This window comes from Protopterus annectens, chromosome 3.part1 (genome assembly GCF_019279795.1).
Source record: "Protopterus annectens isolate FY-2018-M chromosome 3.part1, PAN1.0, whole genome shotgun sequence".
NCBI classification, from domain to species: domain Eukaryota; kingdom Metazoa; phylum Chordata; order Ceratodontiformes; family Protopteridae; genus Protopterus; species Protopterus annectens.
This window is the reverse complement of record NC_056732.1, coordinates 234,699,590-234,718,250: the sequence shown is the minus strand read 5'-3', so window position 1 is coordinate 234,718,250 and position 18,661 is coordinate 234,699,590. Positions and strand designations below refer to the sequence as shown.

The 18,661-nt window shown below is 37.5% G+C and overlaps 1 protein-coding gene across 1 annotated transcript in view; it reads left to right on the top strand.

Moving 5' to 3' along the window:
* The window catches only part of LOC122798074 (collagen alpha-6(VI) chain-like), a 1,097,601-nt gene that overhangs the window by 799 nt on the left and 1,078,141 nt on the right, over positions 1 to 18,661 (top strand). The window lies entirely within an intron of this gene.

Here is an 18,661-nt window from a genome sequence, read left to right as displayed (position 1 = left end):
GGAGTTTTAGTATTTGAGAGTGGAAGGGAGCAATATTTAGGGAGCAGGAGGGATATTTTAGGGTACGTGAGTAAGGACTCAGGTCTGGACCTTGGTGTGAGCTCTGGTAGGGCTGTACAGTTTTACAGGATTGGGTGTTCGGAGGGCTAAGTAGTTGTAGGAGATAGGACTAGCAAGAATTCAAACACTTGCTTTTTCATGCAAGTGGTAATGAGCGATTGTATCATGTGCATGCAAGCACTTGTAGTAAATCTAAGTATGACTTTGTGTGAACATCTGGTACAGCACTTGGTCTATAATGCATCACATGATATTACATTACAATGTGTTACACCATGCATGCATGTGGAACTTTGCACTGTAAAATCAGAAGGTTTTATTTTATTATGAAATGCAGCTATTCTATTTAGAAATGACAGTTATGAATTGTGTGAATTATGGGATGGCACAGTGGTGCAGCAGTAGCCTTAAGTTGAAAGTTCAGTTGATTGAGTGACTTTTCTAAAGCTGTGCAAAGAACCAAAAATTGTATTAAAATAAATAAAGTGAACCAAAATCAACTCTGTCTAGAGCCACATTACAACTAGCCACTATAGTGTACCAGCTTGAGACAGAGACCACTTAGCAGCAGAGGAACCCCTGATGGCTATAAGAACCATACAGGATTAGCACGGGACAGCAGAAGCTTACCAGTATGCCTACTAGCAGAACATCTGTATAATACCAGCAGAACATCTGTATAATACCAACAGAACATCTGTATAATACCAGCAGAACATCTGTATAATACCAACAGAACATCTGTATAATACCAGCAGAACATCTGTATAATACCAGCAGAACATCTGCATAATCCTTGAAGGGATAATAGAAAAAGGTATTAGACTAAGACAGTTTTTATATATTATAAGAGGCAGAGAGAAAAACAGGTGTAGGTCAGTCTTTGACATTTTTTTAATAAAGCTAACATGTCAGCTGGTTCTCCACAGGATCTTTCGCTCATATATGGAGCTGCCAGTGGAGAAATGAAATGCTTCAAAACTAGCTTTGTTTAATCCTGCAAGAATTTTTTTTAGTGAAATGGTGCCCTGTGAATTAGAAAGGGTTACTGAGAGTGGTAAGCCTTACCATGAGCTGCCAATCCCACACAGTAACTCTTTCCCATTCAGAGACTGCATCAGCATGGAGGAAAGTCCCACTGGCCATGGTACATGCTAAGCAGGCCATTCAGGGGAGTGACTAATGCTAATTAGCCACATGTTGCCCACTGGAAATGCCAGAAGCTACCGATTTATGCTGTCAAGTGATTCAGAGAATTGCTCAGATTTTTAAATTAACATAGTCAACCTGAAAACCTAACTTGTCAAAAAGGCAGAGTTCACCTATTGAAGTCAATAGATGAAGCCATTGTGCAGATAGGTTTAACAAAGTTCACTGGAGACACAGGGATGGGTTATGTGAGGGTGGCAGTGTGTGTACATGTTTGCAGGGCTATGAGTAGAGTTAGACGGCTGTATGTATTCAAGCATGTGAGTGTGTGTTTGTGTGGATGTGTGTGTGTGTGTGTGTGTGTGTGTGTGTGTGTGTGTGTGTGTGTGTGTGTGTGTGTGTGTGTGTGTGTGTGTGTGTGTGTGTGTGTGTGTGTGTGTGTGTGTGTGTGTGTGTGTGTGTGTGTGTGTGAGTATGGGAAATGCCTGTCCCAACACAATGCATGGGCTGCCAGATGATGCTACCACCACAAAGGGCAGTTGGCATGAGTTGCAATTCAGAAACATGCAAATCAGCTCATAATCAGTTCTTCCTGATTGTTCTAAAGCCGTATCCAAATTATATTTTCATGATCTATCTGTGGTAGGCAGTTTACATGATTACAGTTGCTTTTTTCCTAAATTCTAGGGTGGTTCAAGCTTGAGGCTACTCCACTTTCAAATGTTTGCAATACTTTTTCTGTGATGAAAAACTATCTTTGGATAGTGGTTGTAAAAATTTCTCATTAAACTATCCATTTTCATGAAAAAGTCCTTAAGAAGAAACCAGAAGTGAGGAATTGTTTGTTATCAACATCTCATTAAGACAAAAATTAAATAGTTTTTTTCCATAAATACATAAATTCATCAAACCAGTGTTCTAACCCGAAGGTCATCAAGTCACATCGACTCCTTAATATTACATATAAACTTATTAACTCTTAGTGCTGTGGATGTTCACAGTTTAATCTCATCTAACCCAAAGGTCATCAAGGCACATCGACTCCTTAATATTACATATAAACTTATTAACTGTTAGTGCTGTGGATGTTCACAATTTAATCTCATCTAACCCGCAGGTCATCAAGGCACATCGACTCCTTAATATTACATATAAACTTATTAACTCTTAGTGCTGTGGATGTTCACAGTTTAATCTCATCTAACCCGAAGGTCATCAAGGCAAATCGACTCCTTAATATTACATATAAACTTATTAACTGTTAGTGCTGTGGATGTTCATAATTTAATCTCATCTAACCTGAAGGTCATCAAGGCACATCGACTCCTTAATATTACATATAAACTTATTAACTGTTAGTGCTGTGGATGTTCACAATTTAATCACATCTAACCCGAAGGTCATCAAGGCACATCAACTCCTTAATATTACATATAAACGTATTAACTCTTAGTGCTGTGGATGTTCACAATTTAATCTCATCTAGCGTTTAGGCTTTCTGTATTTCATGTGGCAGTTTATTCCATAATGTAGACATATACTCAGCTATATACATATATATCACTTTTTTTCATGCTATTGACATTCAGATATGCCCTTTTTGTGGACTTCTCCTCATTTATGGTAATGCTTGTACATTCCAGTCCATCATGACCTACAAAAGTTCAGATATGTAAATCTTTAAAGCCAGGCATAGCGTATCTCTCAGTACTGTATATGTAACAATAAGTGCATTTAATTTCTATATTCTTGCAGTACAGTATATGAGAAATTCCTTAAAATCAATATTCATTTGGTGAGTCTATCTTGAAAAAACTCCAGTAAACATATTTGACTTAAAGTGCAAACAAAGAAAGCAGTTATATTCAAAAACAGAACAAATATAACATGTATAAAGAGACATAATATGTGTATAATCTCTAATTGCCTTGATTTTGAATAACAATCACACTTGTTTCATTGAATGAGATCTCAAAACAAAGGAATATTGCTTAATTGCCTTGATTTTGAATAACAACCCCACTTGTTTCAGTGTACGAGATTTCAAGATATAGGAATGTTGCTTAAAATTCAGCTTGTTGTTTTTCAGTATACCTAGAGCTTCAGCAATGTTAAGTTACTCTAAAAAAATTCAAATATTCTGATATTATAATGATTGGAACATTTTCCAAAAAGCATATACTTGTATTTAGATGTGCTGAACTGAGCACCCACTCTATTTGATCATTCACCCATCCTTACTGTATATTGCTTTGAATTGATTATATTAGTATCCAATGAAATGCCTAAGCCAGTTTTATAGTCATTTGCATATGAGGCTAGCCAAGCATGAGGTGACCTGGGCAACATAGCGGGCATCAAGTTAAAATAAAATTGGACCCTGTGCTGATCCTTGAGGTACCCTCAGTTTAATATTCTTCTTTGTAGATGCAGTAGGGTCTGGTAAAATATGATATTTTGACATTTGATAACCAGTTATGTACTGAACCAATAATTTAAGAATCAATGCTGAAAAAGTTTAGTGCTGATTCAATAACTTCACATGGAAGCATATCATACCCTTTAGCAAGGTTCAGCTACACTACAATAACTTACTTTTCTTACACTACAATAACTGTCAATTCCAGACTCTTATCAAATTTAGAGTCGTGTATACTTTTGTAAATCCATGCTGATAAAGGTCCCTAAGTTTGTGATAGATGTTTTGTTGAACAAGATTATTTAGCAGACATCTTTCATAACCCTTCCCCAGAACAGACATCAAACTAAAGGGTCTGTTGGGTTTAAAGTGCTTTAGGTTTCTAATACCATGATGGGAATAGACCCCCATTCTTAAGTCATGATATGATTAGAGTGCATGAAATTAGTATTGTTAAGTCTTTGATGTTAGCAAAGAGTGATCTTCTCAGCACCTGAAATGTGCCCAGATTTGTTTCCTTCTGTAAATCATATAGGGTTATATGTATAGGTAGCATATTTTATTTGTAGCTTTTGACAGTTTTTCATGTGCAAGTGTTTTTCTTTCCTCCAATTTCTCTATTAATCTTTCTATACATTTTCTATATGGAAATTCTGGGCTTCTTGCATAATTATAACAATACAAGATTTCTTCCTTACCATAAATGCTATACTTTGTCATCCCTATGTTTCTTTTTGGCCTCTTACTTTCTATGTTTTTTGTGGGCTATTTTTTTCTTTCTATGACAATGAAGCCTTCCTCCTCCTGAGCCTGGGGTAGGGATATTTTCTTATCCTGAGGATTCCATGCTGCCTTTTTTCCAGTTCTGGCACCAGTGCGTACGCCATGAGTATGTACGTTTTGTAGTGGGATTTGTGCACCCAGTCTTCTTTTATATCTTTTAACCCACCTTTTCCATAACATATAAAATGCAGTCTTTACATCATTTCTGTCTTTGTGAGATTTTGGAAAAACAGGTCTGCATGAAGGAACTCACCAAGACGTGATGATGAATTCAGCTCCAATTATACAATGATACTACTCTCCTTTTCTTGCTGATTTTATCTCTCCATTCAGACCCCTAATTGCAGTTAGAAAACAAACACGTGCCACCAGTTTTAGAGACGGGAACTGCATTTTGTGTCTTCTATATTGATAGTGCATAACATCTTCTTGGTAGGTTGTTAAATACATAATATTAGGTCAGTACCAATATGGCACGTAAAAAGCAACTGCCAATCATTCGCGGACCGGAGTTCCGCTGTGGCGACCCCTAACTGGGAAAAGCCGATATATTTAATACAAAGTTCCACTAAAGGAGTTGAGTCCCATACTATTAGTCCTAGGCCAGAGAAAAAAGGAAGATAATGTCTTCTTTTTCACCAGGTAGTGAGACAAACATGTTTTCTGACAAGTGTAGGAGACTGACATTAGATGTATGAATAATATGTTCCCCATTGAACTACAGTGTTAAAGGACCAGATGGCACTAAGTGGGATGACATTTCACTAAGGAGGTACTGATGGGAGAGACAAAGTGAATCAGGGCCACTAATGCTTGTTAGGCACAGTATAACCATTCATGCCATAAAAAGAACACAGATTTATGTTCATGACGCACTTTTTCTTTTCAGTAACATGAGGTTTGTATAGGTAGTGGTAGAGAGTGCTGAACTTTAAAGATAACCTTTACATTATGTTTATTTAGTTGCTTGAACCCAGCCATCTTACAAAACAGTTAGGACATCATTTATATTGCAGTGTTTCAGATAAGCTAAAATAAGATAAGATGATTTTAGTAAAGCACAATGTACATTCATAACAACAGGGCTAAAATGAAACAGAAAAAAGTCAAGACCAAATCAGAGTTATCCTGTGTATCGCTGTGCATGCCTTTTGTGAAGCAAATGCTGTGCAAAGATTCAATAGTGCTTGTGAACTCATGAGCACTGAGCAGTGATACTTGTGCATGAAACAGGAAAACCAACTGAGAATTTGTAATAAGCAGTAACAGAAGCAAAGGTCCCCAGATAGCCCAGGGTGCATTGCAAAGTCCCACATTTACAATGAGCTACACGTGCTGCCATCTGTCTTGTGATAAACACACTAAAACCATAAGTAGTAGAAATAAATATACCACACAATTTCCGCAAGTGCAGAAAATGTGCCACAAAAGGTACACTTGTTGTTTGTACCTGAGCACAGGAAAGTGTACTTGTAACAGTCTTCAATAGCTTTTTGACAGACAAATGTTGTGCCAAAGGAAAAAAAAATATTTTAGAAGGGGGACAAGCCCCCTGCACCCCTCTCACCCCCTCTGCTAATTATATATGCCAAGTCTGAGACAGCACCACAGCTGGCAAAAGGCAACTTCCCTGCTCCCCGCTGTTCTGTGATCCCATCTAAAACAGAACCTGTTCATTTTTATGCTTCACTGTTTTGGCTGTCAATATTATTGGCTTGATCTTCAGCTGTTTGGTCATTGTGGTCACTTGACAATCAGAAGTAGATACTTTTAGATACATACTTTGAGGATACAATAATTATAGCTTATGTTACTTGAACTAAGTTCCAGTTCCCATTGAACACAAGGGCCCTTAGAGACTTGGTCATATATGGTTTAATGAGGGATAATGGTTCTACAGATTAGAAGAGCTGGACACTTCTGTTAATGTTATCCCATCCAAGATAGGATCTACACATGTCTATGATTAGGTATCTCTTCATGGTGGCTCAAGACATGCACCAGTAATAAAGATGCTATTTCTGTTATTGAGCGAACTAAATGTAAGCAGTGAGATATGAATGAATGTTAATTGCATACATATTACTACAGTTCAAGTGCTCACTGAGGTATGAGCGATTACTATACAAGTTCCTGCAAATGCAGTAATAATGTCTTCAATGCACTCCACTCAGTGCCTTACTGTGCTTATAAATGTTCATCTGTTTTTTTTCATATAGTTTAAAGTTTAAATTAACTGATGATTGCAGATGACAATGTGATCTGTAATGAGAGTAGGGAACAGGTTGAGGAGACCCTGGAGAGGTGGGGATATGCTCTAGAGAGGAGAGAAACAAACGTCAGCAAGACTAAGACAGAATATATGTGTATGAATGAGAGGGAGGATAGAGGAATGGCGAGGATGCAGTGAGTAGAGTTAGCGAAGGTGGATGAGTTTAAATACTTGGGATCAACAGTTCAGAGTAATGGTGAGTACGGAGGAGAGGTGAAAAAGAGAGTGCAGGCAGGGCGGAGTGGGTGGAGAAGAGTATCAGGGGTGATTTGTGACAGATGGGTACCAGTAAGAGTAGTGAGACCAACTATGTTATATGAGTTGGAGACGGTGGAACTGACAAATAGAAACAGATGATATGCTGTGGTGACCCCTAACGGGAACAGCCAAAAGAAGAAGATGGTAACAGAATCATTTATTTATTTATTTATTTATTTATTTATTGTATTTATTGCATTTTAGCAGTCCATCCACGCCCCCAAGTTTGAGATAATCAAAGGAAATTTTTGTCTGGCTATAATATAAATATGAAGGCTACTGTATTCTGAATGTTCTCTAATGAAATTAGTACTTCTGAGACTTTAAATCAATATAGTAGACATTGCTAAATCTACACTCCATATTTTGTGAAATTAAATGAAGCTATATAAGTTTTGCAGGTATAACTATATTTCAAAAAATGTTCAACATATCCTTTTTATACTACTACCTGATAAGCTTTTACACTTTCATCGTACCAAGTCATATACAAAAAAATATTTTGCAGTTCATTGCATCTTACTTTTCAGCTTCTTTGGAAATCTTCTGTCATACACTATGCTAAACACACTGTAACCTTGATATGCAGTTAGGCTGGGAATACGGAAGCCATAACACCTTCCCTGATGGCATGGGAATGAATTTCATCCTTCACAAAAATAATTTTATTTGTTTATTTATTTGTTTAGTTCTGCTTCTGAGATTTTTGATTAACATTTCCCAAATTAAGGTTTCAGCTCTGCATTCTGAGTACTCCTGTAGGCTACAGAATGACAAGTCAAAGCAACATTTGTCATACTCTTGGTTTAGCATAGCAAATTAATGGATTCCTTTTTTTAGGCTTTTCCTACCTGAAAACCATTTTCTTCCAAGGGCCTCACCTGGTGTAACAAACCAGATGAGCTCACGCATTGGGTTGGCACTCTTCCTCACACATTTACACAGTCAAACACACACACACACACACACACACACACACACACACACACACACACACACACACACACACACACACACACACACACACACACACACACACACACACACACACACACACACTGCATATCTCTTACCTGTCCCTGAGTTGCTAGAATATTCCCCAGTGTATCTACTTATTTATTTGGACACATTAATTACAGATCCTTACAGTGAACCAATAATAGCAGACATTGCATTTGCAGTGTTGTTGCTATCTTTTTGTAGTGAGTTCAGTAATAGTTTAAATTATCTCCTTGGTGTCACCTAGTGCTCCTCCCACATTGTATGGCAGCCTCCATCTCCTGTTCCTTGTGACTCATGAACTGTTGCAAGCATTGGATCATGACAGATATTATAGTGCCATGTGTCTTATTAAATAAACAACAACAAAAAAAGCTGCGCTAACAGACGAGTTAGAGTAGTGGGTCAGTGCTCCTAGCTTTCTGTGTAAGCATCCCCCCTTCACATTACATATTTTTAAGCAGACTTAAGTAATATTTTAAAGTACCACTGGTATCTATTGGCCATAGAGAAAACTAATATTCTCTGTATGAAGTAAAAGAGTGCACGGTTTAAATCTGTTTTATTACCTTTATGGAATACTATTTTGAGTACTCCTGGCATCTAGTAGTTTTATTATTTTTCCAAGTGCATTTAGGGCAAAATATGCTGAGTTACACTTGGTATCTAGTGTCCTTTCCCAACAACGTTGCAGGATTTTTTCATTAGTGTAATGAAGTGTGCAGTTATGGCAGCCTCACACACATCCACACATCCATGCATATAGACACACAGTCCATACCTCTCAACCTGGAAACATCAAAAATCTGGACAAGTCCCATGAAAAATAGGTACAAATCTGTACACTGATTAACATACAATTTGCATACATAATTATGTAACCCCATCCACTTTGATGGAATTATGATATATCAATGCAAACTAAAGAACAGACAACCAAAATATGGCACCAGAGTCCCCCTGCAGCCATTCCAATGTCGCATTAACTGCTATTTCGCTCCATTTAGCATAAACACTAATGTGCATATGGCTTTACTTCTACAATAATTATTTGGATTTTACTTTTACATTTTATAGCACAATGCACAAACACTGATAGACATCTGCTAAACAAAGCAATACAGTCTCACAATGAACCCACAGCCTTCTTCATCAAAAGCAAGTATTAATTTCTCCCTGTTGTGCTACTAACAACACAAACAGATTTGATAAACCAGCACTAAACTTCTCTGCCCCTGGAGAACTATGCAGCACAAGAAATCTGAAAAAGCCAAAATTTATTTGGGGGGGAGACAAAAGCCCAAAACCAGGGAGACATTTTAAACATTGCTTGTATAATCTTAGAAAAGTTGCTAGAATAAACAGTTTTATTTTACCATGCATTTCCTGAAAGATAGGAAGACTGAAACTTAAATGGCTATCATTATTTAGTGAATTCAGTCCAACTTCTCACTGATTTGTTAGAAAACCACAAATTTTAAGAGGAACAGACCAAAAGTATGAGCCAAACATTCCATAAAACTTCTGATATTGAGAACTATGTTTATCTCCTTAAATCACAACTGGGCATTTACACACACACACACACACACACACACACACACACACACACACACACACACACACACACACTTGGTCAGAACCTCACCCATTAAATTAAAGCACAGTTTCTGCAATAAAATGAAATTACACTCCTACCGATGTATCCTGCAGCATTTAAAGTAAAATGAAAGTAAAACACAGTTTCTGCAGAAAAATGAAAGTACACACACACGCACACACACACACACACACACACACACACACACACACACACACACACACACACACACACACACACTCATTAAATAAATATCCAGCACACACACACACACACACACACACACACACACACACACACACACACACACACACACACACACACACACACACACACACACACACACACACACACACACACACACACACACACACACACACACACTCATTAAATAAGTATCCAGCACACACTACGGCTCATTAGACAAGTATCCAGCGCACACAACGGCTCATTAAATAAATATCCACCAGCACACACAACAGCTCATTAAATAAATATCCAGCACGCACAATGACACATTAAATAAATATACAGCATACTGTGGTATCATTCACTCAGAATTTTAATGCAAAAAGTTTTTTTGTTAATGCATATTTTATGAAAAATAGTAATCTGGCATTAATCTGTTTGAGACTAATAGTTTACAAAGTCTCCGTGATTGTCTCTAGTGACTAATCACTATTTTTGGTCAAATTTACATATCTGCCATCAAACAAAACATTAAGGCAAATTTGGGTATGTTATGTCCCTGTCACGTAAAAGATGGTAATGATTCAGTGTACAGACAAGTACTATTATTCCAGAGCTCAGTCAACTAGCATGTTTAAATTTAATCCACATATAACAAGAAATGTGGGAACTGCTGCCTACCAGTCACACACAAACACACAGTGCAGAAAGTAAACAGTCAATCCCATCATGTTACACACAGACCCAATACACAACCTTTACACACACACACACATACACACACACACTGCATACCTCTTACCTGTCCCTGAGTTGCTATAACATTCCCCAATGTCTCTACTTATTTATTTGGCCTCATTAATCACAGATCCTTACAGTCAACCAATAATGGCAGACATTGCATTTGCAGTGTTGTTACTGTCTTTTTGTAGTGAGTTCAGTAATAGTTTAAATACTCTCCTTGGTGTCACCTAGTGCTCCTCCCACATTGTATGGCAGCCTCCATCTCCTGTTCCTTGTGACTCATGAACTGTTGCAAGCATTGGATCATGACAGATATTATAGTGCCATGTGTCTTATTAAATAAACAACAACAAAAAAAGCTGCGCTAACAGATGAGTTAGAGTAGTGGGTCAATGCTCCTAGCTTTCTGTGTAAGCACCCCCTTCACATTACATATTTTTAAGCAGACTTAAGTAATAATTTAAAGTACCACTGGTATCTATTGACCACAGAGAAAGCGAATATTCTCTGTATGAAGTAAAAGAGTGCACGGTTTGAATCCTTTTTATTATCTTTAAGGCATACTATTTTGAGTACTCCTGGCATCTAGTAGTTTTAATATTTTTCCAAGTGCATTTAGGGCAAAATATGCTGAGTTTCCCTTGGTATCTAGTATCCTTTCCCAACAATGTTGCAGGATTTTCTCATTAGTGTAATGAAGTGTGCAGTTAGGGCAGCCCTCACACACATCCACACATCCATGCATATAGACACAAAGTCCATACCTCTCAACCTGGAAACATCAAAAATCTGGACAAGTCCCATGAAAAATAGGTACAAATCTGTACACTGATTAACATACAATTTGCATGCATAATTATGTAACCCCACCCACTTTGATGGAATTGTGATATATCAATGCAAACTAAAGAACAGACAACCAAAATATGGCACCAGAGTCCCCCTGCAACCATTCCAATGTCCCATTACCTGGCTATTCCGTTCCATTTAGCATAAACATTAATGTGCATACTGCTTTACTTCTACAATAATTGTTTGGATTTTACTTTTACATTTTATAGCACAATGAACAAACACTTATAGACATCTGCTAAACAAAGCAATACAGTCTCACAATGAACCACAGCCTTCTGCATCAAAAGCAAATATTAATTTCTCCCTGTTGTGCTACTAACAACACAAACAGATTTGACATAACCAGCACTAAACTTCTCTGCCCCCCGAGAATTATGCAGCACAAGAAATCTGGAAAAGCCAAAATTTATTTGGGGGGGGAGACAAAAGCCCAAAACCAGGGACATATTTTAAATATTGCTTGTATAATCTTAGAAAAGTTGCTAGAATAAAATGTTTTATTTTACCATGCATTTCCTGAAAGATAGGAAGACTGAAACTTAAATGGCTATCATTATTTAGTGAATTCAGTTCAACTTCTCACTGATTTGTTAGAAAACCACAAATTTTAAGAGGAACAGACCAAAAGTATGAGCCAAACATTCCATAAAACTTTGGACATTGAGAACTATGGTTATCTCCTTAAATCACAACTGGGCATTTACACACACACACACACACACACACACACACACACACACACACACACACACACACACACACACACACACACACACACACACACTTGGTCAGAACCTCACCCATTAAATTAAAGCACAGTTTCTGCAATAAAATGAGAGTACACTCCTGCCGATGTATCCTGCAGCATTTAAAGTAAAATGAAAGTAAAGCACAGTTTCTGCAGTAAAATGAAAGTACACACACATGCACACACACACACACACACACACACACACACACACACACACACACACACACACACACACACACTCACACACACACACACTCACACACTCATTAAATAAGTATCCAGCACATACTACGGCTCATTAAACAAGTATCCAGCACACACAACGGCTCATTAAATAAATATCCACCAGCACACACAATTGCTCATTAAATAAATATCCAGCACACACAATGGCTCATTAAATAAATATACAGCATACTGTGGTATCATTCACTCAGAATTTTAATGCAAAAAGTTTTTTTGTTAATGCATATTTTATGAAGAATAGTAATCTGGCATTAATCTGTTTGAGACTAATAGTTTACAAAGTCTCTGTGATTGTCTCTAGTGACTAATCACTATTTTTGGTCAAATTTACATATCTGGTATCAAGCAAAACATTAAGGCAAATTTGTGTATGTTATGTCCCTGTCACTTAAATGATGGTAATGATTAAGTGTACAGACAAGGACTATTACTACAGAGCTCAGTCAACTAGTGTGTTTAAATTTAATCCACATATAGCAAGAAATATGGGAACTGCTGCCTACCAGTCACACACAAACACACAGTGCAGAAAGTAAACAGTCAATCCCATCATGTTACACACAGACCCAATGCACAACCTTTACACACACACACACACACACACACACACACACACACACACACACACACAAGACGTCACTGGTTCTGCAGTCAAAATTTAAGAACAAACCAAGAGAAAGAATGTAAGAAAAAACAGTCATCCGCAACACAAATGACTCACATTCAAGTTTCCTGGCATTTCTCTGCTGCCTGAATTTGATGCTGCTGAAGACCGATTAACTGGAACTGCAACCTCAGTTCATGGGGAAGGCTGGCAATAATCACTGCAAACTCAGTGTCACCCTGCTAAAAAATGAATGGGTCTGTCAACCTTTTGTCTCTAAAGTGGGGAAGTAGGGAATTTACCATATCTGACTAAAGAAGTGAGCTTCACGAAGCAGTCATGAGACTTTTCTTTCTGGTCCTTGCAGTGGCCCTGTCTAGGAAAACATACCCATTAAGTAAATATCTAGTTTGGTAGCAAAAACAGCTCGTTCTATCCAGCCTTACACATACACCCTCTTCCTTCCTTTCCAGGCAGCTCCAGCTCAATAAATATCCAGCAGCAGCACATGAAAATGGCTTGGCAATCGGCATGCCTTGCATTGCAATTAAGGATTTGAGCAGACACACATGCATATTGCATGGCTGCTATATCATTAGTAGAGCATACACCCAGTAGAATTACAAAATTGTCTTGCTCTGCTGGCATGGTATAGGAATGGGTCTACAGTAGGTTGTGTTTACAGCATGCACTGTTCCAGTAGCTATAGCTGGAGTGACATTTAAGTGATATGCAAACAGACTTAGTGAAATCAAAGTAGAATTCCATGAAAAACTAGATTTATAAATTCCATTCCCTCTGTTGTCATCTTCTTTGTTTAGAGCCATTTATTTTGTAATGCTTTAGACGTAATGTGGTGAGCTTCTACATTATGAAAAATATTTTTCCTTCAAAAAATGTAATGCAAAAATGAGATTGCAAATATTTCAGATACAAATATTTATATTAGCTAATATATAATGTTAAAATAAATCTGCTGTTTGATTCTTGCTGGCTGACATTGGAACACAGGAACAAACAAGGCATGTTATCATGGGGACCATAAGATGTCTAGGCATATACACCTTTAAGCAGAAAAAGTTAAAAGTTCTTGGCACCCTTTTTAAGCACTTAAATAGTGCTAACCTTCCCAATCAAGCAGAGCTGTACATGACAACCCTGGTGTAAGTATTTGTATACCCACCTAGTCATCAAGACTAGCCTTAAATGTGGCCAGAGCAGTTGTCCTTTTGACCTGTTGTGGTAACATTCCAAAAACTAAGAATATGTTAAGTTAGGAACCTATCTCTTCAGTGACTCATGTTTATTCATTCGTGTAAATGTTACTCCTTAGTGCATGTATTTGTAGAACCACTGGTTTTGCAAAGAAATAGTAGGCAAAATAGGACTGGGTCTTTCACAGTCAAAAAGTGAGGCACAGGTCACCCCACAACAACCTGTAGGTTACTGAGTATAAGCGTGGGGTTATGCTAATCTGTTAGAGTAGTTGAAAGATTTAGGACCTTTAATTTTCTTGTTCAGAAATTTTGGGGGCCTTTCTACTTCTACAAAATACTTGGATTTGGACATAGCAAAAGGGGCGTTGTATTCATGATAAGCCTGAAAAGGCAAGAGTACAGCGATAGGATGATTTTTGTGGATCGTGAAGATATTCCCTTGGAAATTAGCTGAGCAAGACAGAAAGATTTTTTTTTTATGACTGTGGTGGAAACATGATGTTTGAACTAGAGAAAATTATCCACATACGTACACAGGTCTCTTAAGACCATATCTGTCTGATGAGGAGTACCATTTATAACATATAAGGTGAGAAAAATCTTTCATCCAGTAGCTATTTTACTGCAATTTTTTAATTTAATTTGAAACCATTTTGGTACACCATGCATGCGCATATTGCAGCCATTGCTGGAGCTGTTTTGTATTAGTGGATGAACAGATAACAGTACTCAGTTTGCAGTCATCTGCAAATTTGGCCAGCTACATTTTTGGGATATTGGCTTGGATGTCTACAAATTAATGCCAAGCAGGAGAAAGCCCAGGCCAGAACTGACACCATGTGCCACCCCTACTAGTTACAAATTTACATTCAAAAAGGGAATCAACACCTTTCACAACTTGGAATTTGTTGTATAGCAAATTTGGAGGGAAGTGGACAATGTTGTGATTACATTAAGCCTGTCTAATGTTTCAATAATACCACAGCTGAGGATATAGTCAAAAGCCTTGGCCAGGTCAAAAAAAGTACTAGATACAGAATGACCACTGTCCACAGTCTCTGTAACATTTTCAAAGAAGCTTATTGGGGTCAGGAGACAGGACCTCCCATTTGCAAAACCTAACTAATTGGGATCTGGATCATTTAACTGCCTATGTCTGCATAAATGAGTTCTGTTAAGATACAGTCCATAGCTTTGTATGGGAGCTTGGTGAGGCTGATGGCTCTATAATTACCTGGGTCTGTAAAGGGACCACTCTTATGTAGGGGAGTCACAGTCTCTCTTCTGTAATCAGCAGGAACAAAACCTGCAGACAGGCTGAGACCGAACAGTTTCAGTAGAGGCTCAGACGGTGCATATTTGGCACTGATGAAAATTCAACCTGGTATGTTGTCTGGTCTCATGGACGCACTATTATTAGCCTTTAACAGGGATTGTAAGACTTATTCCAAGGTGATTACATGGGGGGACTACATTCTTAGGAGTACTGGGACAACAATGTGTGTAGGAGAGGTAAAGCTAGCATTAAATATGTCTGCTAATATATTAGCGGGCTCCTTGGAGTCAGACTGGGTGATATTATTATGGATGAACTCAGTGCAGCGTTGGACATTATTTGTTAATTTTCCAAAATAACTGAAGAAAGATTTGTAGTTTCCTTTGGAATCCTTAGTGACCTTAAGCTTGTACTCTGCTTTACGTTTTCTAATAGTGTTTTAAATTTCTTGCTGGCATGCTTCACTGTAGCTCTGAGGTAAGGAGACGGAGAGTTTTTTGTAACTTTTCATTACTTCCCTTCTGTTATTGTATGGTTTATTAATGCAGGAGTTCTACCAAAGAGGTTTATTCTTGAATTTACAGTTGTATTTAGGATGGATGGGCACTGACTGTGTGAGAATCAGAATTGTTTCATAACAACTTTGAGGATTTTTTTTCTGCTGAAGTTTCATCAATTTAAAATATCAGTAGCTTGATGGTTACAAACAATGCAGAGAAACATACTAAAATGCATTTTACTTCTACCTTATAACATATTCAGTTATATAAAGAATGTTTCAAGTTTTGCTTAACAACTGTCAGATCATAAGGTGTTCACTTTTCTTTCTCAAAAATTGTTGATAATGTAAGAAAAGGACAATGGCTATTCTGCACTGCCAAGCAAAGCTCTTCACCATAAATTCCTAAAAATTCTACTGTTCTGCAATTCATGCACATAAGAACTAGCCCATTTAATTACTTTCACTGGATTCTGAACCACTCTCAAGCAGTATTATGTTGAGAGGCGGTTAGAAACAGAAAGTACTGTATTTCCATTCTCTTAGGTCATAAAACCACGTGCAGACCTTTTGATAAATGTAGGGATGAATTACAGAAGTGTTGGGTAAAGGGTATGTGAACAGCTTTTGCTGTTTGCTTACTTCTCATAAAAACATTCATTAGTTTTTTGATGAAGCTACATTAGTGATCTAAACTTAATAGATGGTGCAACATAAATATTCTGAGGGGGTCTCTAAATAAAGCAGCAAGGACACACAGTCTAGACTTAAGAAAACTGATCTAACTTTTATCTTTCAAATGGTGGAGTGTTAGCTATGAAGTGATAAAAAATGTTTCATACTACAGGCTACAAATATTTTTATATTGCTGTCTATATTAAATCTCAATGTACTGCTTTATATGGCAACATTTAATTGTGATTTACGTAGCACAAAGCCTAGAAGCAGGCAGATAGTCAAACATATGTAAGCTCAGTCAGTATGCAAGTGCAGTACGATCAAAACTATATCTTGAATGGCAAGGATCTCATCATTTTACTGTTCCAGCCCCCAATATCCAGTGGGAACTATCCCCGCCATCAGCATCAAGCTAAAAATCCACATAATTTTCAGGCTAATGCTATGTTTTCCCCATAGTTCCTTCACTAACAGCTAATCTATGTTTATTATTGCTCCACAATGAGCTCTAGTAGTTGACCAATTTAGCAGCTTCTCATGCATTAAAAATACATTGCATGCATTGTCTTTTCCTTGTCTAAAAGTGAAAGATCACTTAGTCATAACCCTCCCACTGTGCGCCCATGACTACATATAACAACAGATACCTTTTCTTCGCAGCCACAGCATATTACTTCTTTCCTTATGTGGGATATGTACTCAGATGGAAGTACCCCTGAAATAAGGAAAGTTCAGCCAATCATGTTTTACCGCTCCCTTGTAACAGTGCCACAAAGGGATAGTACCTTACAATTTTAAATACTCTAAACACATCCCCAGATTAAATCATTCTTTCTAAGTCCTTCCATGGCCATGGCACTTTCATTCCAAAATTCTATCCCAAACCACAATTTCATACAATGACCCTAAGCTCATCATGGGAACAAAACACCACAATGTCCGTAATTTAAATTTTGTGCACAAGCTATTGAAATTTCACATGAGCATCCAACAACATAAAAATTCTCCATACAGTTTTGTCTGTGATAAGTACTGTAACCTGCAGTTTGTAATGTAACCTTACTTCATCCCTCCTGGTGATTTCAATAGCTCGATAGATAGTACAGTGATGTTTTAGAACCAAAAAACATGATTTCACACAGTGACCACTAAATCATTTTTAGGATGAAATTATACAGTAATTCATCATACAGTAGAACACTAAGCTATCTGTCCTAACATGTGGGTTTACACCAGTGACTGCTATAACTGTAGCTCTGGCTATTTAAGGAGTTTTCTTCAGCTTACACCATGGCATTTTTTTAATATTTCATATTCAGGCTACAGTTCATTTTAAATAGCACATGAATATTTGTATTTGCTGTCTGGTATTAGATATCCATTTTATCTGAATAAACTGCCTTTCGGGGAACCATTATCAAATGAGCTCAGTCAGATGAACTGGTACCTTTTGATAGCTTTTGTGCCTCAGTTCAGATAATTTGCAAAGCTAGAATAACTTTTATTAAGTTATGAGGTAAATGTGGGGGAAGCCCATGCATCAAGCTATGGAGAGTTCTGCCTGGAATATTTCTTCAGACGTTTTCATCTTCTGGGCTCATGTGCTTGTGGTTTTGTGAAAGGTGATCTGATGGCATAAATGATATGGCTTTCTACTGAAATGTCGAGACTTGCAGTGCTATGTTCTGAAAGTCAGAATAAAAGACTGAAAGTACAGGAGAAAAGCGATTGATCATCACTATTCTCTTTAAAACGTGTTTTTTGCAGGGGAGGCTTGCTACCCTGCCCTCCCTGATGTGGGCGTCAGGCTCGCCCCAATGTATATATACTAACTGGGCTTAAATTAAATCAGCAAAACCCCACTTCAATGAATGGCATTTCATCAGAAATGCTGTTCATTGAATTCTGCTCTTAATTATATTTACCAACTCTGAGAAGGGCACATTTTCTGACCTCCACTATACTGCGATCTCAGTATGAACAGTTCAATGAATGGCATTTGATGTAAGTGCACTGAAAATGTCATTTGCTGAACTGAATTTTCAGTGGTCTAATATAGACC